Consider the following 22,616-nt stretch of genomic DNA (forward strand, 5'->3'; position numbering starts at 1 on the left):
GTTAGGTAGCTGAATCGTGACCACTGGTTACAGAAAAGGAAAAGGAGGCATTTCTGATGCATGAAGAGATGCCTTCCCGATGCAAGAAGAACAAGGCTGGGCTTCCCTGGTGGAGCAGTGTGGTCAAGAATCCGCCTGCCAATGCAGGGGACACGGGTTCAATCCCTGGTCCGGGAAGATCCCACATGCCTCGGAGCAACTAAGCCCATGCGCCACAACTACTGAGCCAGCGCTCTAGAGCCCACGAGCCACAACTACTGAAGCCCGCGTGCCACAACTACTGAAGCCTGTGCGCCTAGAGCCCGTGCTCCGCAACAAGTGAAGCCATGGCAATGAGAAGCCAGCGCACCGCAACTAGAAAAAGCCCGCATGCAGCAACGAAGACCCAACACAGCCAATCAATCAATCAGTAAATAAATAAGTAAGAATCAGGCTTGGACTTGGAAATTGGCCCATGACCAGCTGCATGATCCTGGGCCCCACTCTCTCATCCGTAAATATGCCAACTGGAAGTTTGGGGTCCCTAGCTGAAAACATCCCTTGTTCTAAGACTCAACAATTCGCTGGGTGAAAGATATTCTCTTAAATGGGCAGTGAGGGCTACATGTATATTTATTCCTGGGCAAGCCTATGGGAATAAGTCTGGGAGTAGTTCATTCACTGAACCCAGTATAAAACAGGATTTCCCAATCTTGGTTTCATTACAGCTGCCTCCCTCCCTCCCCTCCTACCCCTGGCCCCCAAGGAAAAAAATTAAATTATATTTAAATTCAATTAATTAACTTGAATATAATTTAATTTCTCCCTAACAAGAAAAATTAAATACTAAGAAATAAGATTTTGTTGGGCAGGGTTGAGTTTTGGAGGGCAACACACTACTGTAATATCTCAGATTTTTTTCACCTCTCCCCTCCCCCCAAAACCAATTTTCATTCCCTTGGATCCCCAGTGAGAACTCACTGTTTGGAAAGAGGTAGTTGGACCCAATGAGTTCCACTGATCACCCACATTTATTTATTGAGTATTTCTAAAATATGACTCCTCCTTTCTTGGTGTCATAAATGCAATTGTCCGAACTCAGTTTTTAACCTTTTACGGACCAAGTCCTAGGATCCCTTTCATCTGCATGTTCTTTTCCAGGCACGCCCAGCCCTCTCGCAACTTAATCTCATGAGCCACAAGGGAGGGAGGTGGACAGGGGTGTAGGTTGATCAGACGGACGGACACTCCCTTCTGTTGTACTGGGGCCAAGCAGGGCTGGGCTGGCATCTACTTCCTCCTGCACCCATCACTCCTCTGGGTCTTGAATCTGCTGGGTCCTCACTCCAGGAAGAAAGTAAAGGGTGCTCAGGGGTTCCAAATAACAGGACTGTTTACGCCTTATTTTGGCATCTCAGAGTCCAGAGGTCCTGGCCTGATCAGAATCTACTATTCATCTCACAACTGCTCCTCCACACCCCATCCCAGATTCACAACTGCATTAAGATGAACCATAACGGGCTCTTACTTTACCACAGCGGGCCCTGTAATTCACGCCCTTACATGCATCATCCCATGTCATTCCCACACCACTGAGTCAGAAATTATTGTTGTCATCAACCCGATTTACAAATGAAAAAACTGGGGCCCAGAGAGGTTGAGCGGCTTATCCAAATTTACAGAGATGGAGTGGTTTGAACCCATGCCCTTCAGACTCTGGAGCTCTTTAGAACTCATCAAAATACCTCCCAGGCTGGGAGACCCAGACACAATCAGCAACTCGTTTTGCACACTTTGCCCCCCCAATGAAACGTGAAAGGAAAATCAATTCTCAGTGGAAGCAACATACTTGAGCCCAAGGCGACAGGTCACCCCCTTTCTCTCTGCCTTCCTAACACCCGTGAAGAGGCATATACACAGACATTCACACCACACACCCAAGACAAGATTTTAAAAACTACCTGCCCATTATGGACTCCAACTAATTTTGTCATGAGGACTTTGCAGTTCAAAACGATCTACTTCGGGCTTCCCTGGTGGCGCACTGGTTGGGAGTCCGCCTGCCGGTGCGGGGGACACGGGTTCGTGCCCTGGTCCGGGAGGGTCCCACATGCCGCGGAGCGGCTGGGCCCGTGAGCCATGGCCGCTGGGCCTGCGTGTCCGGAGCCTGTGCTCCGCGGCGGGAGAGGCCACAGCAGTGAGAGGCCCGCATACCGCAAAACAACAACAACAACAACAAAAAAAAATGATCTACTTCTTTAATGAGAATCAGGGGTCCAGGAGGTCGGTGATCAGCCAAAGTTAGATATCCACAGAGCAATTCCTGCTCGTCTGGGGGACACAAGCAACGAAGGGGAGATCTCAGAACTTCTGAGATGCCACATTTGCTTCAAGCAGCAGTGAGGGGCTGGGATATCTCTGCCACCTGCTGCAGCTCCCAGGGAAGAAAAGGCAAAGGCCATGCCAACCGAGTCTCAGAGCAGGCTTTTTAATATCGCTGTTGAAAGACAGTAGCAAAAAGCCCTCAAAATCCTGGAGAGAAGCCACACCGGTGGGTGCAGTGATCTTCCCGCCTTGAGCTGAGATTAATGAATTGATCCTGAAACCTCGAGACACAGGAAAAAACTCGGAGTCACTTTCAGCAACAGATTTGTTACTAAAAAAACTCGGCCTAAACAGTCTTAGAATTCCCGGAAACACCCCGGTGGAGCTGCTATTCCGGGCGCTCACACAGGCTCTGGGAGTCATTGTACTCGATCTGAGCCTGCACCGGTGTTCACTGGATAACTTGGGGTCCCAGCCTGGCAGCGTTTGCCTGGAATCCTAAATTCAGAGGCAGGGACCTGACTTCTGGGAAGCCTAGAGATGGCTGGCCGACCACCTCGATCACTGATACAGCGGTTCCAAAACATCGCTGGGATGAACCTCGAAAACATGATGCTAAGTGAGAGAAGCCAGATGCGAAATCATTGTATGCTTCCATCCATTTATACGAAATGTCCAGGATAGGTAAATCCAGAGACAGAAAACCAATTAATGGTGCAGGAGCTGGGGGTGGGGAGGGGAGGGTATTGGGAGGAAACAGGTACCGGGTTTCTTTTTAGGGTGATGAAAATGTTCTGGAACTGGATGGAGGTGATGGTTGCACAACACTATGACTGTACTACTTGGCACTGAACTGTACACTTTCAAACGGTGAATTTTATGTTTGATGAATGTTACCTTAATAAAAAGAAAAAGAGAAAGAAAAAGGCAGTGCTAGAAATCTTCATCTATTGTCTCCATATCACAAGCCAAGGCCTGCAATTTCAGCCTCCAAATCCACCACTAGCCTTAGTTCAATGCATTCAGTGGCCCGTTTACCTAAAATTGAGACCACTGGGGTCTTTCTGACACCGGCCAACATGCCCCCCGACTAAGGTGACCTAAGGTCCTGAGTTGCCTGGGATGGAGGGGGTTCCCAGGACACGCTGGACCCCCAGCTCCCCACCCTGCTTCTCACTTCACCTTCCACTACAGTTGCAAATTGATGTGTCTGCAGCCTGGCTTGGATGTCCCCAAACATGCCCCAAGCATGCTCTTTCCTCTTTGCCCCGTTTCCTTCCTTCCCTATGGGTTTGCAAATTCCTCTCACCCATCATATCCCTGCTTGGCTTGCCACCTCCTCCAAAAGGTGATCTCTGACTTTCCCAGAGGATAACTAATTCCTCCCGAACCTCTCTCTACACATTGCAGAAATCAAGGGTGCAGGGTCTGGAGCCAGAGAGCCTGTGATCACATCAAAGTTCCCCTGGGCATGACTTTGGTGCCTCAGTTTTCCCATCTGTAAAATGAGCACACTGGCAGCTTCTTCCTCATGAGGCTCTTGGGAGGATTAAATGAATCCACTTGCGAAAAGGACCCAGAGCAATGAGAGACACGTATGCCCTCAGCACGTGCTAGCTGTCATTAACATATATTTCTCTTCTGTACTTGTCACAGGGCACCTTTCTCGTCTAAGACGTCTTCCTAACCAGTCTGTGGGCTCTTTAAGGGCAAGGATTGAAATTATTAAAATCTGCATCCCCAGCACCTAGAACTAAGCTCAAAACATCATGGGTGCTTCAAAGGGTAACCAACCCACTGTCCCAGTTCACCCAGGACACAGGGATTTTCCCGGATATAGGATTTTTGGTACCTAAATTGGGAAAGTCCCTGGCAAAGACCAAGACAATTTGGTCACCCCGATATTTCCACAAATGTTTGGAGAAAATGATACCTATGTGTAAAAAGGACACCAAGACCTATCTTGGATGGCATCAAGATTTGGAAGCAGACGTAAATGGGAGGGTCTTACCCTAAGAGCCTCAACTTAGAATCTGACAAAAATGAAGTTTTTTTTTTTATAGGAAGATGTTACTAACAACAGGCCTCAATAACAGATGGCCTCGCAGTTCAGTTCAAGGTAACATGAGGATTTGGCCAAATATGCTCCAGAACTGGAATCACTTAACTGGTCTGGAATCCTTTGTTTCTTCCAGAATTCCTTGGGGAGAATGGTATTTCTCAACAGGGCACCCTGTGATATCCAGAAGATCAAGGTGTGGGCGGAGGGACTTCCTTGGTGGTGCAGTCGTTAAGAATCCACCTGCCAGTGCAGGGGATATGGGTTCGAGCCCTGGTCCGGGAAGATCCCACGTGCCATGGAGCAACTAAGCCCGTGCACCACAACTACTGAGCCTGTGCTCTAGAGCCTGCGAGCCACAACTACTGAGCCCGCATGCCACAACTACTGAAGCCCGCACACCTAGAGCCCGTGCTCCGCAACGAGAAGCCACCACAATGAGAAGACCGCGCACTCCAAGAGTAGCCCCCACTCGCCGCAACTAGAGAAAGCCCACACGCAGCAATGAAGACCCAAAACAGCCAAAAATAAATAAATAAATAAGTTAAATTAATTAATTAAAGAAAGAAAAGTAAGAAGGGCTCTCCTCAGACCCTTTGAAAAAAAGAAAAAAGATGTGGGTGGAAAGAACTTGAAAAGGGAAGTGTGGAGGCAAGCAAACACAAACAAGGCAAAATCAGAGATTAAAAAGCCAGTCTCTAAACTTCAAGATCAGTTCATTTTTACTTTTTCTTTTTTTTTTTTTTTTTTTTTTTTTTTTTTTTTTTTTTTGCGGTACGTGGGCCTCTCACTGCTGTGGCCTCTCCCGTTGCGGAGCACAGGCTCCGGACGCTCAGGCCCAGCGGCCATGGCTCACGGGCCCAGCCACTCCGCGGCATGTGGGATCTTCCCGGACCAGGGCACGAACCCGTGTCCCCTGCATCGGCAGGCAGACTCTCAACCACTGCGCCACCAAGGAAGCCCTACTTTTTCTTTTTTTTAAAAACATCTTTATTGGAGTATAATTGCTTTACAGTGGTGTGCTAGTTTCTGCTTTATAACAAAGTAAATCAGTTATACATATACATATGTTCCCATATCTCGTCCCTCTTGCGTCTCCCTCCCTCTCACCCTCCCTACCCCACCCCTCTAGGTGGTCACAGAGCACCGAGATGATCTCCCTGTGCTATGCGGCTGCTTCCCACTAGCTATCCACCCTATGTTTGGTAGTGTATATATGTCCATGACACTCTCTCACTTTGTCACAGCTTACCCTGCCCCCTCCCCATATCCTCAAGTCCATTCTCTAGTAGGTCTGTGTTTTATTCCCATCCTACCCCTAGGCTCTTCATGACATTTTTTTTTCTTAGATTCCATATATATGTGTTAGCATATGGCATTTGTTTTTCTCTTTCTGACTTACTTCACCATGTACGACAGCCTCTAGGTCCATCCACGTCTCTACAAATAACTCAACTTCGTTTCTTTTTATGGCTGAGTAATATTCCATTGTATATATGGTACCACATCTTCTTTATGCATTCATCTGTTGATGGACACTTAGGTTGCTGCCATGTCCTGGCTATTGTAAATAGAGCTGCAATGAACATTTTGGTACATGACTCTTCTTTACCCTTTGATGCAAGTTTCTGAGGCTGCTCGTCCCCGGGCTCTGCAGAAGGCGCCCCCGAATTTTGCCAACAACCACGGCTGATTCTGGTTGGGGTTTCAGAAGAGAGCAAGAAGGAGGCGCTTCCTGTGGCTGCACCATCCGTCCAAGATCTGAACTTATGAGCAGGTTCCTCGCTGCCACCAGCCCAAACTCTCAGTAACACCTGTCACTCCATGTTCATCACCTGGTCCTTGGCATGGCCTGAAGCCACCTGTTCTACATGGATAGTGTGTCAACCATTCTCCAAAAATGACAATCTTTTTTCATGGGTGTCAAGAAAATTCAGAGGCTCTAATGAGCTTCTACCCCAAGATGCCATAAACATCAGCAACTGCTGCGGACACATGTGGACAGGAAGGGGGGGGCGGAGTTCACACCTTTGCAGCATCTCCACCCTCAGTGCTTACTTATAACCAGCACGATGGAAAGGGGACTCTTGGCAGATGAGGGGCTTAAGGAGTCTCAGGTGATTTTTTTCTTCCCACTCCCAATCCTTTCTGGTGAAATGACCGACAGGCAGGCAGGGTCCAAAAGCAAAGGAGGATGAGGACAGAGAGGTAATGCCCGATGCTGAGAATTCTCCTTGGGCAATTGTACAAGACACATGGGCTTCATAGGCGACTCCGATCAGGAACTGACCTGATGGAGAAGCAAGGCCATGGCCACTGAGCTCAGAAATGTTACAGGTGGGATGTCTCTGCCTGGTACCCAAGATACGGTCGCATGTGGGGTCTTCAGAAACATCTGTGTGTGTCGCCCGTCATTTATAAGCATGGGCGGGCACCACCCACCTCTCAGGGGTCAGTAGGAATGACGTGGACCACGACCTGGCCTGCTGAATACTCAACAGTGATTTGGAGAAAAGAGAAGACATGGAAGCATGTGAGCAGACGGGGTATGGACAGGGGAACAAAAAAGGCCCAAAGAAAATTAAGACGATAGGATTTTAAGGTAGGTTGAATGTTTAACAGCAGTAACTGGGACCAAACTTCCTTGGTTCAAGTCCCAACTCTGCCATGTCTAGGCTGTGTGAACTTGGAGTTGCTTCATTTCTCTGTGCCTTGGTTTCCTCATGTGGAAAATGGGCAAACAATCGTACTCACACCTTCACAGTGTTGCAAGTTGGATGTGCCCAGAACACTGGGCATGTGGGTCACTACGAAAGCATTAGTTCTAATTACTTACAGGGAAGCAGAGTAAAATCTGGGGAGGAGGTCACTTGCCCCCAGTGACACAGAGGTCTCACTGCCAGGAGGCAGGAGGACCCAAGCACAGATCCCATCACACCACGTGCCCCTGTTCTGAGGCCTCTACCTTCACGCCTTTGTTTGTCCAAACCCCCTACAGCCTGACCCTCCCACCCCCACCTGCAGTGCATAGACAGAATAATGCCCCTTAAAGCTGTCTATATCCTAATCCCCAGAACATGCCTTAAATGGCAAAAGGGACTCTGCAGCTGTGATGAAGTTAAGGCCCTTGAGATGAGGAGATGATCCAGGTGGGCCTGAGGCAACCACAGGGGTCCTTAGAATAGGGAAGCAGGAGGGCATGAAAGAGAGAAGAGGCCCATTGGCTTTGAAATTGGCCCACGGAGCCATGAGCCAAGACATGCAAGCGGCTGCTAGACGGATTCCAGCCTAGAGCCTCAAGGAAGAATGCAGCACCTTGAGTGTCACCCAGTGACACCCATTTTGGACTTCTGAGCTCTAGACTGTAGGATAATAAACGTGTTATTTCACCTACTAGGCTTGTAACTTGTTACAGCAGCCAGAGCAAACAAACCTGCCCCCTCCTAGCTAGGTTGTCGAATCCCCCTCTGGCCCTGCAGACTCCCATGGGGGCTCTCCCCCTCCCATGGTGGGTGTCCCCCATCAGATACCTGAGCCCCTCAACCTCCCACCCCAGCTCCCAGGCATCTGTCCGCCCGCCCTCGGTACTGAAGGAGCCCTTCTCTGGTTCAAACTCCACTTAAAGCCCATGAGTGTGGCCACCCCGCCACGCCCCACCACGTCGGGGGACTTTGCTCCAACAATGACCCCTCCTGCCAATCCTGCCCTCTCAGCTGGCTTCTCTCCTGATCTCTAGGCTGGTTCAAATCTTTCCTTATTTAAAAGTAAAAATCAGGGCTTCCCTGGTGGCACAGTGGTTGAGAATCCGCCTGCCGATGCAGGAGACACGGGTTCGTGCCCTGGTCCGGGAAGATCCCACATGCCGCGGAGCAACTAAGCCCGTGAGCCATGGCTGCTAGGCCTGCGCGTCCGGAGCCTGTGCTCCGCAACGGGAGAGGCCACAACAGTGAGAGGCCCGCATACCGCAAAAAAAAAAAAAAAAAAGTAAAAATCAAAACTCCTCTCTTCCCTCAGCCAGAGTCCTCAGTCCCTCTGGCTCCCTGCTTCTCTTCCGTGTCCACGGATTCACCCGTGACCACTAGCCTCCTTCCTCTCTTGGCCATGACCCCTCCAAGCCCACTTCCCGTTTCCTGTCCTCTTCTCCCAAGGCTGCTGGCATCTCCTCTGGAAGGACTGCCTCATTGGCCTGGCCCTGCACCTCTACCTTCAGGGGCTGTGCCTCCCCATCAGCCCATCCACAGCAGGTCCCTGGGGACCCGGGGGTCTGCACGCAATGCCCACGGTCCCCCAAACTCCTCAATCCCACACCCATCATGCTGACCACGACCCACCCCTGGACAGTTCCCCCCACCCCACCCCCACCCCGGCCAACCCAGTCTTCACATACAGAAAGATGCTTATCTCTCTCCAAAGCAGTGAAATGCAGCTAAAGTGACTCAGAGACAGATGGTCAAGCTTAATATCATCAGTGAGAAGTCATGTGGACATCACACACCAGCTGATCTGACAGAGTAAAAAAGGCACTCTGGCTTGGTGGTCTTGCTCCCCCAAACCCCTGACCCCAGGCTCATCACAAGAAAACCTCAGACAAACCCAAAGTGGGCGACTTTCTACAGGGGACCAGGCCAGAACTCAAAACAGCCAAGGTCATGGAAAAAGGAAAGTTTGAGAAACTGTCACAGACCAAAGGAGAATGACAGGTGACAACCGAACAAAAGGTAGGATCCTGGATTGGACCCTGGAATGGAATCCAGCGGAAAAAGTGGTGACACTCAAAAAGTCTGGAGCTTGGTTAATAGGAAGTTACCAATGTCAGTTTCTTAGCTGTGGCAAATACACCCTGATGATGTAAGCTGCTAACAGCCGGGGAGGCTGGATGGAGCATATGGCACCTCTGCACCAGCTCTGCAACTTTTCTGTAAATCCAAAACTGCTCTAAAATGAAAGGTTTGATAGACAGAGATAACAAAGTTATGGTTACCAAAGGGGGAAGGTGGGGAGGGATAAATTGGGAGTTTGGGATTAGCAGGTACACACTAATATACACAAAATAGATAAATAACAAGGACCTACTGTATAGCACAGGGAACTATATTCAATACCCCGTAATAAACCATAATGAAAAAGAATATGTATATATATGTATAACTGAATCACTTTGCCATATGCCAGAAACTAACACATTGTAAATCGATTATACTTCAATTAAATAAATAAATAAAATGAAAGGTCTATGTTTAAAAAAATCCACAACTGATACCAAGATCTTTTTCACCCATCATTAGATTTGCCATTTTCACCCTGGCAAAGAGCAGCATGTTTGATTGTACACAGAGCTGGCCTGGGTGTGGATGAACAGGCCTCTCTCCCAGAGCCGGCAGGAAGGTAACCTGAGTCTCACACAACAGAAGCATCTACCAAAATTTAACATGCGTGAGTCCTTTAACCCAGCAATTCCTCCTTTAGGAATCTGTATCAGAGCTGACCCCATGCATGGGTGCAGTGACAAAATGATAAGCACACAAGGGTACTCACTGCAATGTTGCCAGAAACAGCCTAACTGTCCACCAGCAGAGGCCTGGGTAGACCAGTTATGGTGCATCCACACAAGGGAATAGTATGCAACCATCAAGACAGAATGAGGGGGCTTCCCTGGTGGCACAGTGGTTAAGAATTCGCCTGCCAATGCAGGGGACATGGGTTTGAGCCCTGGTCCAGGAAGATCCCACATGCCCCGGAGCAGCTAAGCCCGTGTGCCACAACTACTGAGCCCGCATGCCCTAGAGCCTGTGCTCCGCAACAAGAGAAGCCACTGCCAATAAGCCCGCGCACCACAATGAAGAGTAGCCCCAGCTCACCGCAACTAGAGAGAGCCCGTGCGCAGCAGCGAAGACCCAATGCAGCCACAAAAAAAAGACAGAATGAGGAAGTTTATGTGCAGAAATGCAGTTATCTCCGAGATGTATCAGTGCATGAAAAAAGCCCAAATGGTGTTTATTGTCATAGGTCATCATTTGGGTACAACGAAGAAGGATATATGTATTTCTTTGTAAGATATGCATAAAATGCCTCCAAACGGATACGCAAGAAACGGATAACTGGGAATTCCCTGGCAGTCCAGTGGTTAGAACGCCACGCTTTCACTGTTGCATGTGGCTAAAAAGAAGAAAAAAAAAAAAAGAAACAAAGAAACTGGTAACAGTGGTTGCCTGTAAGCAGAGGGGGGAGGCACTGGGGGATGTAGCCAAATGAATGCTTTTCACTCTTATACCCCCAAGTTGATCTTTTGTATATTGAGCCACAGCAATATTACATAATCAAAAAATTAAATTAAGAAAAAATTAATAAGTTAAACATTTATAACTTTAAAAATTTACAGTTCTATAATCTATTATTTAATTATTTATATTAATTATGATGTATTTATAATAAGTTTTAAAATTAATGAAATTTAAAATAAAATACGTTAAATCTTTTACTTTAATAAATTTATTTTATTTATTTATTTATTTTTGGATGCGTTGGGTCTTTGTTGCCGTGCACCGGCTTTCTCTTGTTGTGGCAAGCGGGGGCTACTCTTCATCGCGGTGAGTGCGCTTCTCATGGCAGTGGCTTCTCTTGCTGCGGAGCACAGGCTCTAGGCATGCGGGCTTCAGTAGTTGTGGCACACAGGCTCAGTCGTTGTGGCTCATGGGCTCTAGAACACAGTCTCAGTAGTTGTGGTGCACGGGCTTAGTTGCTCTGCAACTGGCATGTGGCATCTTCCTGGACCAGGGCTCAAACCCATGTCCCCTGCATTGGCAGGTGGATTCTTAACCACTGCGCCATCAGAGAAGTCCCAAAACTTTTTTTTTAAATGGGGAAAAAAAGCCTCTTCTGCAAACCCATATTTGCCCTCCCCAGGTTGGTCTCTTTTGTCCTCCCACCTCTGGGTGAAATGACATCATCACTGAAGTTGGTTACTGATTACTTCTCTTTGGTGAAAAGATGTGCACTCCACCATTTCTGCTATATCAGCCCCAAATCTGTACTAACAACATCCTATTGGCCAAAATAAAATTCTTCTCTTCACATTTTACACTATGATCCATTTTTCAGGCGGGAGGTTTTTTTTTTTTTTTTTTTTTTGCTTTTGTGTCCTCAACCAGATTATAAGTAGCTTATTTAAAAATTCCTCTGGGGCTTCCCTGGTGGCGCAGTGGTTGAGAGTCCGCCTGCCGATGCAGGAGACACGGGTTCGTGCCCTGGTCCTGGAGGATCCCACATGCCGCGGAGCGGCTGGGCCCGTGAGCCATGGCCGCTGGGCCTGCGCGTCCGGAGCCTGTGCTCCGCAGCGGGAGAGGCCACAACAGTGAGAGGCCCGCGTACCGAAAAAAAAAAAAAAAAAAAAAAAAAAAAATTCCTCTGTACCCCTTATAAAAGGCTTGGAAGAGTGATTAGTCCAAAGTGGATTCAATCAATGCTTGCTGATTGACTAATTGAGCAATTTATTAAAATGAGACTCACCTTCATCTAATCTGTTGTTCTCATAACTGAACACTTACAAAATTCTTTATTTTATTTTATTTTATTTTATTTTATTTTACATCTTTATTGGAGTATAATTGTTTTACAATAGTGTGTTAGTTTTCCCTCTACAACAAACTAAATCAGTTATACATACACACATGCTCCCACAGGCGGGAGGTTCTGAAGGCTGATGGCAGATGTGGGATTGGGGAGGCATGGACCCTCCCTCAGTGGCCTAAAGGAACCCATCTAGGGAGGCAAAGTTAACCAACATGGAGAGACATGGGAGCAAATGCAAAGGGGAAACTGAGCCCAGATTCTAAGGCAAGCGGAGGGTCTAAGACAAGAGAAGGACACAGGCGAGGGCAGAACAGGAGGGGGGTGAACAGTGTGGCAGAAGACACTGAGGCAGGCACACCTGTGTCCTGTGGGGGGGTGAGCAGTGGTTAGCCAGGAGGGTGGGGTCGGGTTACAGGAGCACTTCTGCCATCAAGAGCCTGGCCCTGGGACTTCCCTGGCAGTCCAGTGGTTAAGACTCCCCGCTTCCACTGCAAGGGGAACAGGTCCTATCCCTGGTCGGGGAACTAAGATCCCGCATAACGCACAGCACGGCCAAGAGAAAAAAAACAAAGAGCCTGGCCCAGGCGAGGTGGGGACCAGGCTACCAGGCTGGACCTTCTCGGGAGGGACTCCCCCATGCAGGTTCTGTTTCATTAACCAGCAGCCCAAGAGCGACTTGAAAAGCTCCCCAAAGTTTTCAACTCCTGCCAGGGAAAATTCAGATTCTAAAAATAAGCCTCAAAACCTAGAATACCAGGAGAAAGCAACCACAGCAGAAGCCATCCAACAACTCCCCATCAGTATAAACACACATCAAAGGCCCAAAGGCCCGTAGCCAAGGGGTCCTCTCCCCAGATCACGTCTCAACACAACAAAAACTCCAGTCTCATAACTTCTGGTGTTGCTTCATTCTGATCGAGGCCCCTTTTTCAATATCTCTCCCCTGAAAATCTCTTCACCATTTTCTAAAATGATCCCCTATTATTTCTCTCTGCCTTCTTAAAGTCAAGAAAGAAAGGGAGAGAGAAAGAGAGGGAGGAAAGGAGGATTGGAAGGAAGGAGGGAAGGAAGGAAGGAAGGGAGGGAGGGAGGGAGGAAGGGAAATGCTTGTGTCAGCATCCTGTGGTTCTGTGACACCCCAGGCTGCTGGCAGCCCCCATCCTACTCCTCCATTTGCTGCTTCAAAGCTTCCGAGGACTGGAAAACCACAACCCAGTGCGTAAGAACTCTGTGTAAAGTAAGAATTACTAGTTTCCTTGGGTGCCTCCCATGAGGAAAGTAAACAAGCTTGGGCATTTATCTTGATGATAAATACCTGCGTTACTTGGGCGACTCTTATTTGCTTATTTTCTCAATTCTGACCATAGTCCAGATGACTGTAGGTTTTATAAATGTCATACCTTTGAAAATTATAGAACAGTCTTGCCTTTAGCAAGACTTAAGGTGAGAACAGGGTGGTAAACGTTAGCTACTTCAGTCTTTTTTTTTTTTTTTTTTTTTTTGTGGTATGCGGGCCTCACTGTTGTGGCCTCTCCCGTTGCGGAGCACAGGCTCCGGACGCGCAGGCTCAGCGGCCATGGCTCACGGGCCCAGCCGCTCCGCGGCATGTGGGATCTTCCCGGACCGGGGCACGAACCCGTGTCCCCTGCATCGGCAGGCGGATTCTCAACCACTGCGCCACCAGGGAAGCCCTACTTCAGTCTTTTAAGGCATGCCCCGCTTCCCCTTTTACCTATCCTATACAACCCAGCCCTGCAGGACAGAAGCCTTCCCCCTGTGTCCTAATTGCTTCCCGTCTGCAAATTAGATTCTGTTTCCCTAACTGGACCGACCGCATTACACCCCTCCAGGGAAGGGCTATCTTCCATGTTTCTCTGGATCCCCCAGAGCTTTAGAGAAAGCAATGCGCAGACAACCTCCTGGCAGAGCTGAGATTTCATGTGCACATATGGCGTATATATAGCCCATATACGATGGGGGAATCTATAGTGCACGTTCTTTGAAAGAGTGTATTTTTGGGGGGTAGTTTTCTTTTCCAGTTTGAGATATAACTGACATACAGCACTGTGTAAGTTTCAGGTGTACAACATAATGATTTGCCATACATCACGAAATGATTACCACAGTAGTTCAGTGAACAGCCATCCTCTCATAAAGATTCAACACTAAAGAAATAGGAAAAAAATTCTTTTCCTTGTGATGAGAACTCTTATGATTTACTTTCTTAATATGTTTCATTTATAATGTACAGCCATATTAATTACCTTTATTATACATTTACATCCCGAGTACTTACTTATCTTACAACTTAGAGAAGTATTTCCTAAATAAAGAAAACAAATCTTCCTTACAGAAGAATTCCAAATGATATGTGTAGAAGCCCCCTCCCTCCGGGAGGTGGAGATTAATCTAGCCCCTCCCTCTCCTAGGTGTGGGCTGGATTTAGTATCTTGCTTTTAAAGAAAAGTCTAGGGAAAGAGAAAAAGACTATCTACAATTGAGAAACCTGGCAAACACCACCTTAACCTTAGAGACGAAGGTTAACTTCATTAGCAATCTCTCTTGGGTATCATGTAGCCCCTGATGTGATGTGATCAAAGAGCCCTTCATCTCTGTGGCCTTCTTCCCCCAAACCCATAACCCCGGTGCAATCATGAGGAAAACATCAGACAAATCCAATGTCAAGGTAATTCTATAAAATCTCTGCCCGGTACTCTCCAGAAAGTCATGAAAAGCAAGGAAAGGAAAGACTGAGAAACCGTAGTAGACTGGAGGAGACTGGGAGATGGGGTGATTAGATGCACTATGGTACCCTGGGTGGGATCTTAGAACAGAAAAGGGACGATGGCGGGAACACTGGTGAACTCCAAATAACGTCTGGAATGCGATTAACAGTGAGGTACCAATGTCAGTTTCCTAGTTTGACAAACGTCCTGTAGTGATGATGTAAGATGTTGGGGGCTGGGTAGACAGAACGACTGGGTGAGGGGTAGATGAGAACTCCCTGAACTAACTGCTACTTTCCTGCAAATCTAAAATTTAACTATAAGATGAACTGGAGCAGGCAGGCCTCACTCAAAAGCATTCAAGTTCAGTTTTTAAAAACAAAAACAAAAAAATTTTAAGGTTTACTTTTTAAAGTTTTTTTTTTTCCCCTCAAGTGTATTTTGGTTAAATGGGAAAGGTTAAGTGGAGGCAGGGGTGATGATCAGGGTTTCTATTATTTCTCACTGAGGATGAGTGGATGGATACTTAAGTAGCTAGCTGGCTAGCTACATAACACCCTATTTAAGCAAATGGGCCTCAGAGTTTAATGAATCTCCAAACCTCCCAGCTGAATGCACACTGATTACCGGTCACAAATCTGTACCCCCTCCCTTAAGATAGATTTTAAAACTCTCACAAAGTGGCTTTAACCACAGGTAGGTGATAAACTCTTCTAAAAATATATCCTCCTGTTTTCTAGATTTAAGGTATCAGTTCAACATACAAAAGCGCAAAGCCTTCAGAGAGAAGATAAAGCAGCTTTTTCACCACCAACTTAATCCTCTAAGATCAGTTCTTGCAGGAAGAAAAAGAGGAAGACTATTCAATTCCACTCTCTGCCCCCACCCCGCGGCCCCAGAAAAGAATCTTGCTCTGAGTATACTTGCATCGCAGAAATGACCCCAGGAAAAAAGGCATTCCTTCAGCAAAAGAAGGACACACACACACATGCAAATTGTCAGGTCCCCTAAGAAAACAGTCTAGTTTGTACACAAGGTGGAGAACCAGCTGAGGTCAAAGAGAGCTGGTCTTTCACAGTCTCTAGAGAAAAATGTTCTTTACAATAACGTGAGCACAAGTGAAACCTGATTTCAAAAACCCTAACGAACTATCTGACTTCTACATTTAGTCAATCAAATATTGTTCAAAATTCTTAAACTAAAGGCCACTGGCTAGCAATCTTTAAAATACAAAGATTCTGCGACGCTGTGTTTGCTGTAATGTAATTTAACCTGTATATGGCACCAGAAAACGTCCCAGGCAAATGGTGCTTCTGAAACTCTCAGTCAGGAAGGAGGAAGAGTTTAGACAAAAGGGGAAATTGGGATCTCCAACTCTCTTTGGGAAAGGAAGTGAGAAATTACACTAAGGTTCTTAGGCTAATGGACCCCAAAACAAATTCAGATTCGGTCTCCCTCAGTTAAAAAATACCAAAGCTCACAGGGAAAGATTTCAGAGACATGTTTTCAAATGACATCTTCTAAATTCAGTCTGTTTCACAAGTCAAAGATAAAAGTGACCACAATCTGAGAGCCAGGTTCAAAGATGGCATAACTACAAATTACAGTGATTTGTAGAATGGAAAATCCTTCCACTGGGGAGCTGGGCTGCTCCCCCAGAATCAGAGAGGGCAATTTCCCCCTGGATTCCTGGTGAAACCACCATCCCCAGTTTCCACATGAATGATAGTTGTTTTTTGTTTTGTTTTGTTTTGGTTTGGTTTTGCGGTACACGGGCCTCTCGCTGTTGCGGCCTCTCCCGTTGCGGAGCACAGGCTCCGGACGCGCAGGCGCAGCGGCCATGGCTCGCGGGCCCAGCCGCTCCGCGGCACGTGGGATCCTCCCGGACCGGGGCACGAACCCGTGTCTCCTGCATCGGCAGGCGGACTCTCAACCACTGCGCCACCAGGGAAGCCCCGAATGATAGTTTTTGATGCAACAGCACAATGAGAACATTAATGGGACTACATCAGAAGACAAAATGATACGTACCCTGATTACAACTTCATTAAAAAAACAGGCACCATGACAAAAGATAAAACTGCCAAATAAAGAAAACTGATGCTAGTTGTTTCATTCACAGGGTGAGATTATACCTGATAATCTTCTTTATCTTTCACACTTTCTGTAATATTGTTATTTTTTACATAACTTTAAAAACTATCAATGCAGCCTTTATGAATAACCTCCCTGGATTCAAGGTTAGGGCAAGTCAATGCTAAGCTCTTAAATTTACCCCAGGAACACTGCCAATTCTAAAACTCCATGAGCTAAGTAAGCGTCAATTCTCCATCATCATTTTCCCTGAAGTTACCTTCTTCACCCACAAAGAAGAAAGTGCCTCTGGCTTTTCCCATCTTGGTGAACTAACTTCCTACCTACTAGGTGAACAGGGAATCACCACACAGACACCCTTGATATTTCCTTTCTTCTGTCCAGGTCTTAAACCCTATGAAACTACACACAGTTCTTCTACTGAAATAACCTGTGGCTAAAGGACAACTTCATTAGCTACGGAAGTGTTAGGATCCTGACTGCCCAGAGTACAAACAATAAGATGAAATTGTGAGGACCCAGGAAAGTACCACTTAGAACTCAAATAACAATGTTAAGATAAGTAAACACCAGTCAAGTTCAGAACAGGCCATGGGGGGTGCCAAATGGGCAGCAAAGACACCATAAACACATCAGTACTGAAGTCGGCAGAGTTAAGGAGGCCTTATTTGCATGATGAGATGGACCACCTCGCCCACTGAGCTATTTTTGTTGCAGTAAAAGCACAAATAAGGACAAGTCGGGATGCCAAGACTCTAGGACTTCGTGTCAGATCCCGCTTTTTCCACCGTCACTGTAGCTGGGGTTGATTCCTCTTCGGTGGGAGAATTTTAAGTCCCTAATGGCATACTCCCGTTCTCAGAGTGGCACCATAGTACCTCTGGTTGTGGGTAATGGCAACAAAGCATGCCCTATCTCCTTGAAAATGAACTGAGGCCTTCCGGTTCCTTTACTCTCAGTGGTTCCCCTTTAACTGTCCTCAACTATGGTCTAGTCTGTGCCTCCTCCGAAGCTTTGCCGAGCCCCTTCTGCTCATTCGGAATGCTGCCTATCTAGTCCACATGGACCTTCTGCTACATGTACTCAGGCCTCTGCTTTTCTATGAAACTTTCCCTGACTAACCTGGCCCCCAGCTCACAACTCCCTCCTTTCCATTCCTTTCAATCCTTCCAGAGTCACAAGGGCATTGCTGAGCACTGGCTTTTCACCTGTGTGTGTTTCCATTTTCCACCCACAGCATAAACCCCTCAGGACTGGGAGCCATTACTTTTGTGTCCTTTACAAGGCAAGGGTAGCACTTTATTTCCCCACAGCTATCCCTTAAAAGCGACCACAGGAACAAAGGGACGTTTACTTGCCAGAGACAGCAAATGACTTCAATCTAGTATTTTAGAGACTTAGAAACTGATTCTCCATCTCAGATCAATCACCGAGTCACTTAATCCACAAAAACATTACAACGAGGATACTTTTACAAATTTGAATAAAAGCATGTATTATTCATGCCTTTCAAGGAAAGAGGGAAGATGGGCCTCTCTCATGGTAGATCTACAATAAATGTTTCTTAGAGAGTCTGGTGCACATTTAAATTCCAGAGCAAGGACTGGCTGAGAGGTAAGTCAAGTGCAGCATGGGTGTTATTCTATGCCAGGTAGAGCAAGTCACCTGCTCTCTGGACTCCAAGCCAATTGTGATAAAACCAAACATGCTGGTAGAGTCCCAGATACCAGCTCATCCCACTACGCGGCATCCAGGTTAGTCGCATTTTAAGAGTCACCAGAGACGTCTTGGGGTGGGAGTAGAAAGGTAAGGGAGGCAGTCAAGCACACACTAATGCAAACCATGTCTTTCCTTAAAAGGGCCCCAGGGGAACTGCAGGGCCAACCTGCATTCCAGACAGCGCCTGAACCAGGGCCAGCTCACCAGGCCAAGGATTTATTCCCCTTGGGAAGACCGGTGGGAGAGTCTACACTGATGGGCTAAGATGGGAAGGTCCTGTGGCTTCCAGAAACTGGATTTCCCAGCCACCAAAGCTCAGTCCAACAGGCAATGACATCAGCCCCACTTATTGGAAGCACAAAAGCCACCAGAAAACTATTCAAAGACCAGCTGGCCTGATCCCTGGAATGCACAGCCCTTCCAGAATACACCCATTTCCCATCACCTCCTCTCCCTGACCCTGACCAAGGGCTTCTGGCACAACAATGACCCCACTGCCCAGATCCACAGGGGCCTGTACAGCAGAGGGAAGGGGGTGACCTGACTATCTTGCTAGGGAGGGGCGATGTCCACCTCGCCGGCATGTGCCACTGGCATCCATCCAACACCAGCAGTGGATGGGGTCCCGGCCCAGCCCTGCACTCTCAGGGTGCCCACCTTACCCCCCATGAAGGGGGCGTCTAGCCAGGGCCCAGGCTTCCTTTGCTGTGTCCCGGATTTTCATCTGCTGGGGGCTCCCTAGGCCCTCGGGGGTCCACACAGTCACCGGCTGAGTGCCGTCCTGAATCTTGCGGGGAACCCCCGGGGTCGCGGAAAAAACGCAGATGCCGTGGCCCCTAGAAGTCGAATTTCTGGGACCGCCGTCCGGAAATTCGTCGGGCTTTTTTGTTTGTTGTTTGGTTTTGTTTCTGAATCACCGGGTGATAATTCTGGAAATCTCAACTTTGAGATAGCTGCCACCAGAGCGAGTCGAGACTTTCCTGAAAAGCCTCGGGGCGTTCTCTCCGGGGAGGCGGCCCCGCGGGTAGGAAGGGGCGCGCTTTCAGGTTGGGGCGGGACGACCCCAACGCGCACGATCCGCGGGCGATCTGCCCACTTAGCAGAGCAGAAACGGAACCAGCCTGTCCCGCGGCGGGAATAGGCGCCGAGAGGCTGGAAACCCGGCCTCACCGGCCCCGCACGGAAGATCGAGGCGGGACCTCGACGCCCTCCACCCCACCTCGACCCCGGGGACCCGTCAGGGTTCCCGGCCGCCACGACCCGCGTGGAGCCTGGAGCAGGTGCTCGCGCCGCACAGAGCCCGCTCGCTCCCCACCGCCGGCCCGGGGTACCCCCGATCCGCGCCCCGGCCGCTACCCGCCCCCATCCGCGCCCCACACCCGCGGCCCGGCCGCCCGCCCTCCCGCGCCGCACTCACCGCCGCCCGCGCAGCCAGTCGAGCCGGGAGGTCTGAGCTGGCGGTGCAGGCTGGCGGGCTGGCGGGCGGGCGGCGGGGAGGAGCTCCCGGCGGCGGGGGCGGGAGCTGGACCAGCCGGGGCGGGACACTGCGGCTGCGGCTTCGGCTTCCGGCTTCTCCACGGACCGCGGGACCCGCGCCCAGCCACCTGCGGGGGCCGCTAACCCTGGCCTGAGAGCCCGCCAGGGACCTGCGACCCTCCGGCTTCTGCCCTTCCCCTCCACCCCTCCTATCTCCCACTACCCTCGAAACACCCCGGGTTACACCCCAGACCCCGTTCACTCCCTGGAACCCCCAGTTTCAGCCCAGACCCCACTCTCCCCATGTTGGTGTCTCCCCTTTCGGATTCTGCCCCTGCTCGTCGATCCCCGCCACGTGCCCGGACACCGTTGACTCTCCCCTCCTGATTCCCACCCCCTGCTCTCCCCGGCTCGCATGGGTCCCCCATCTCTGGCATTCCTTCTTCCCGACCCTCAGACTACGCGGAGCCCCACCCTCGAGTTCCAGATCCCGCGCCAAGGGATCCAGTGCTCCCTGCCCTCCGGAGGGCGGCTCTTCTCTCCCCATAACAAATTTCTGTACATTCAGACGCATCCAGACAGCTCAAGATGCTCTATGTGCCTTTGGCCAAGTGCCCACTTGCTCTGAGCCTCAGTCTCCTATCTGTAAAATGGGCATAACAGTGCATATCTCATAAGATATACGGGAGAATTAGGTGAGCTAATGCAGGCAAAGCATTTAACACAGATTGCGTTAAAAAAAACTTACCCTATGTTATAAAGCAGAAACTAACACACCATTTTAAAGCAATTAGACTCCAATAAAGATGCTAAAAAACAGAAACAAAACTTACCCTATATGCTAACTATTGTACTTTGTATGCCCCCAGGGTGGCCAGTGGCCCTAGGTACTTTCTCACTCCATCGCTGAAAACTGGAAATCAGTAACTACTGTTTCAGCAAAACCCTCTACCCCTAAACAGGTGCTGCGTATCTGATAAGAGCCCCCATTATGCTGCTACAGTAATAATAGCAGCCCTGATCCAGCAGGGCCCCCTGGGAAGTCATTACAGGGCACTGATGAGCTGATGTGGCTTTGAGAGTACAGAGTCCTGGAGAATGGGCGGAACCCTAATGTGGCTACCTAGAGAAATGCCACCTGGGCGGGGAGCCTAAGATCCCCCTTGCGGATTCATAGACCTGGATCCCAGAACTCCTCTGGTGGTGGAACCCTCCCGCCCTTTACACTGAGATCCAGGCAGAGAGTGACTTGCCCAGCGTCTTACAGCAAACTGTCCCATTCTTCCCTGCCCAAAGCTCTCACCACCTTTCACCACGTGGACCCAGCTACCAGCAGCCACGTATTACGACCAGCCCTGGACGTATTACTCAATTAAAGGAGCGGATTTCAAAGTTCTCCCCAGCATGAGAAGTTGCCACGTAGATGTTATTAATGATGCCAATCTTTTCTTGTTTTAAAACTATAGAGAAAGCTGGATTGTGCCCAACCCCTGATGTCTTGACATTAACCCAGAGTATCACAGACCACTGATAGCAAGAGGTGAGCCCTACAGAAAATCTGTCAGAGCAAAATCTTGAAGAAACAGCCTTCCTTCCTTCCTTCCTCCCTCTCCCCCATCCTCTTCTTTCCTTCTTCCTTTCTACTGAGGGAAAAGCAATCACACACCTGAATTTCCTTCTCTATTACTCATTGCTAAGCCATCTTCATTCATTTTTCTCCCCCCAAGTGCTGAGCCACAACAGGAGCTGGTTTTGTTTTCTCATCTGTCCTAAATACTTACTGCATCCGTGAGTTTGCGATTATTTATGGGGAGAGCTATAAAACTGTAACCCTTTTTTGATCCCTGAAAAAACCACAGAGTTGGAATTTCCAACCCAATGCTTCCAAGAAGGGAAGAAAAGTAAACCAGCCACATGATCATCTTTTTCTGTGTCATCAATAGACACAGAAAAAGCATATGACAAAATCCAAAACCTTTTTTTTTTTTTTTTTTCAGTTTTGGCCATACAACACGGCATGTGGGACCTTCATTAGTTCCCCAACTAGGGGTCAAACCCACACCCCCTGCAGTGGAAGTGCGGAGTCTTAACCACTGGACTGCCAGGGAAGTCCCCCAAATCCAACACCTTTTCAAGATATAAAGACACTCAACAAACTTGGAATAGAAAGACACTTCCACAACCTGATAAAGAGCATCTACGAAAAGCCCACAGCAAACATCATCTCCATGGTGAAAGACAGGATGCTTTCCCCCTTGAGATCAAGTACAAGCAAGGATGTCTGCTTTCACAACTTCTATTCAACACTGTACTAGAAGTTCTAGCCAGAGCAATTAGGCAAGAAAAAGAAATAAAAAGCATCCAGATTGGAAAGGAAGGAGTAAAACTATCTCTATTTGTAGATGACATTATCTTATATATAGAAAATCCTAAGGAATCCACGAAAACTATTAGTGCAAATAAACAAGTTCTGTAAGGTGGCAGGATACTAGATCAACATTTTAAAAATCAGTGGCATTTCTAGACACTAGCAAGGAACAATACAAAAACAAAATGCAGAAAACAGTTTAACTAAGGAAGCTTAAGACTTCTTCACTGAATGTTGCTGAAGGAAATTAAAGAAGACTAAATAAATGGGAAGATATTCATGTGGTATATTGGAGTTCTAT

At 48.2% G+C, this 22,616-nt stretch overlaps 1 protein-coding gene across 5 annotated transcripts in view; it reads right to left on the reverse strand.

Annotated features, from left to right (window-relative positions):
• Positions 1–22,616, reverse strand: part of LITAF (lipopolysaccharide induced TNF factor) — a 111,088-nt gene that overhangs the window by 13,728 nt on the left and 74,744 nt on the right. Inside the window, exon 1 of one of the 5 annotated variants that reach the window (XM_059036294.2) lies at positions 19,889–19,945. The exons of 2 other annotated variants lie outside the window; for them this stretch is intronic. The gene's annotated coding sequence lies outside the window, so the exon portion shown is untranslated. Of the gene's footprint in view, positions 1–12,382; positions 12,395–19,888; positions 19,946–22,616 lie in introns of those variants that run through there. 2 more of the 5 variants (XM_067013453.1, XM_067013454.1) reach the window with 2 other exon arrangements.

This window comes from Kogia breviceps, chromosome 14, assembly GCF_026419965.1.
Source record: "Kogia breviceps isolate mKogBre1 chromosome 14, mKogBre1 haplotype 1, whole genome shotgun sequence".
In the NCBI taxonomy this organism is placed as follows: Eukaryota; Metazoa; Chordata; class Mammalia; order Artiodactyla; family Physeteridae; genus Kogia; species Kogia breviceps.